Consider the following 2913-nt stretch of genomic DNA (forward strand, 5'->3'; position numbering starts at 1 on the left):
CAAACCTGAACCACCAAGAATTTTTTGTTCCACCATAAGGGAAACAATTTAGTCTCAGGTTGGGCACTACGGTGGTGGCTCAACTTTGCCGAGTTGTCACCGATGTAGCATCTGCTTTCCCATTGAGAGGTACCCTTCTACAACCTGCAGATGCATCATAAATGTCCTTCTATGCTTCAGCTGTGATTGTATCTGCTAGGCAAGAAAACCTTGGCTAAAATGCTATGCAAAACTGTCAGCCTGAGAGTGGCAAGTCCTAGTTTCTTTAGCCAGCATGCTGCACAGGTGTGTCTGCTGGAGTTTGCAAGACATTCCATATTCATAGTGACACTAATTATTATAATCGTTCCCTTCAGGAACAGGCTGGCAGCCTACTCATTTTGGTGGCAGAATTGATTTCGTTGCAGAGCATGACATTCATTAGCAGCTGGACTAAAAAGCCACCCACAGATGTTTCCTAGTAAGAGCTGGGGTAAGCCCACCCACTGTGAGTACATTGAGTCCTCCTGAAAGGGACAGGTGTATAATCTAGGAAGTTTTCCAACTTCATTTTTTAGAAAAATGAATCATTAAACATCTACTTGAAAGAAACAGTGCTCGTGTTCTCTTTGTTCAAAAATGCCACCATCACAACAAAGAGTACGACTTACAGAGATCTTGCAAGTGGGAGATGACAATATTTCCTTTATGCTAAAGCTAGCTACAGTACAGGAAGTAATCATAGAAACAGAAAATTAGGGTTGGAAGGGACCTCAGGAGGTCAGCTAGTGCATCCCACCCTGCTCAAAGCATGACCAGCCCCAAATAGACCATCCTGGTAAAGACTTTGTTGAGCTGGGCCTTAAAAAGGTCCAAGGATGGTGATTCCACCCCCCTCAGAAGACGGAGCCCTTTGCTGTACCACCACTTGTAAGGTAATGCCGTGACTCGGATTCGAACCGAGGTTGCTGCGGCCACAACGCAGAGTACTAACCACTATACGATCACGGCAAGCTACAGGGGCTATACAACCAAGGGAAAAATCTGCCCTGATCCTTTGGACTCTGCTCATGCTGTGTCCTCACACATTAAAGTCCGTGTATTCAGTCACCCTAGATATAAAAGGGAAAAGCATTTAGCTTGTTGATCTTAGCAGAGCTGGAATTCTTCGGGACTTCTACAGGTGGACATTTAAGAAAGTTAAACTGCACCAATCAAAGGCATGAACTGAAAGCTCATGAACTACAGCATTAAGGCCACTTTGGATGCTAAGTGAGAGCTTCCACAGGGGAATTTAATGCCCTTTGAGTGAACTTATTTCAACTCTCTTGAGTGTCCCTCGGTATAGATGAAGCCTGTGTCTCTTTGGAGCTGTAAGTGCAACTCTGCTTTGTCATTTGCTATGTAATGTGCTCCAGGAGTGTGGGGGTGGGTGGGCGCTTTAATTAGAGTGGCTTTAAGAGCTACTTGAATTAAAGTGCCCGGAGCATCTTGCGTATCAGCAATCCTGCGCTGAAAAATGGTGACGGGGGCGCTTTTACGAAAGCTCGTTGAATGAACTTTAGTTAAAGCATCCCTGCCATGATTTTTCAATGCAGTGATGCTGATACATGAGATAGCTAGAGTGTGCTGGAGAGGTGATTACAGCTAGAGTGTGCTGGAGCGCTGTAATTACAGTATGTCAGAGCAGCCTCGCTGCTTGTGTATAGGTTCCCCAAGCGTGTGAGAAATGCTTCAAGGGGCAACAACGTCTAGAACCAGCAATGGACCTCCCAGACCCAGTGACAGGCTTGCCTATTTCTGGTTTCCATTCTTTAGTTCCTTTTCCTAAACATTAGAAGGAATGATGCCTAAAAGTGTTTCCCTGACTCTTTTCCCTTTCTTTCTTTCCTCCGTTTTCCCATTGCCATTTTGAAACTCTTCCAAAGCTGAAGAACTTTTCAGAAGTTCCAGAAGGCAACCCACGAACCACTCTTAAACATCAAATTGTCTTCAGTGAAGCCCATTTTTATAGGGGTATTTTTAACTGCGGATTTCTAGTTCTTTCATCATCCTTTCCTATTGCTTTTTACATCCTTTTGTCTCCTTGTGTAGAAGTAGCACCCAGGAGTTCCTTCATGAACTCCATTATACCTTATAGGGTACGTCTACACGCTCATGAATGTGTTTTTGCTAATGTGCATTAAATGTAGTACCTCCATTGTTTCATAGTTTCTAGGGTCGGACGGGACCTTAACAGATCATCAAGTCCGACCCCCTGCCCTGGGCAAGAATGAGTACTGGGATCATAATACCCCAGCTAGATATCTATCCAACCTCCTCCTGAAGACCCCCAAGGGAGGGGAGAGCACCACCTTCCATGGGAGCCCATTCCAGAGCCTGGCAGCCCTAACTGTAAAGTAATGCCTCCTGATATCAAGCCTGAACCTGCTCTCAATCAATTTGCGGCCATTATTCCTTGTTATCCCAGGTGGTGCCCGGGGGAACAAAGCCTCACCTATTTTCCCCTGGTTCCCCCTGGTGAGTTTATAGCTGGCCACCAGATCCCCTCTCAGTCTTCTCTTGTGTAGGCTGAATAGATTCAGGCCCTTTGTGGTGGTACTAGAAAAAGATGCACTATTTTAAGGTGCATTAGCAAAAGTGCACAGTTTTTTCTGTGATGCTTTAATGTGCATGAAAATAGGCTAATGCATATTAAAGCGCACATGTAGACAAAGCCATAGAATACAAATGCAACTATTTTATGCTGCTATTCAATTGAGGGGTGGCACTTTGTGAGATAGTGCTCATGCTAAGCAAGGCCTAGCATAATTAACAACGCACTAAAACTCCCAGAATGCTTCAAGGAGGTTGAGAAGTCAACGATTGACATTCTGGTGATCATTATCTGACCCTTGAATAAGAATGCTGACAGTCTGATAAAAATTGCAAGCA

The 2913-nt window shown here is 44.6% G+C and overlaps 1 non-coding gene across 1 annotated transcript; it reads right to left on the reverse strand.

The window, feature by feature from the left end:
- Positions 1 to 918: 918 nt before the first annotated feature.
- On the reverse strand, positions 919 to 990 carry TRNAH-GUG. The gene has a single exon. It is a non-coding gene; the product is annotated as a tRNA-His (tRNA).
- Between the last annotated feature and the right edge of the window lie 1923 nt (positions 991 to 2913).

This window comes from Gavialis gangeticus, unplaced genomic scaffold (assembly GCF_001723915.1).
Source record: "Gavialis gangeticus isolate Ggan-Ray unplaced genomic scaffold, GavGan_comp1, whole genome shotgun sequence".
NCBI lineage: Eukaryota > Metazoa > Chordata > Crocodylia > Gavialidae > Gavialis > Gavialis gangeticus.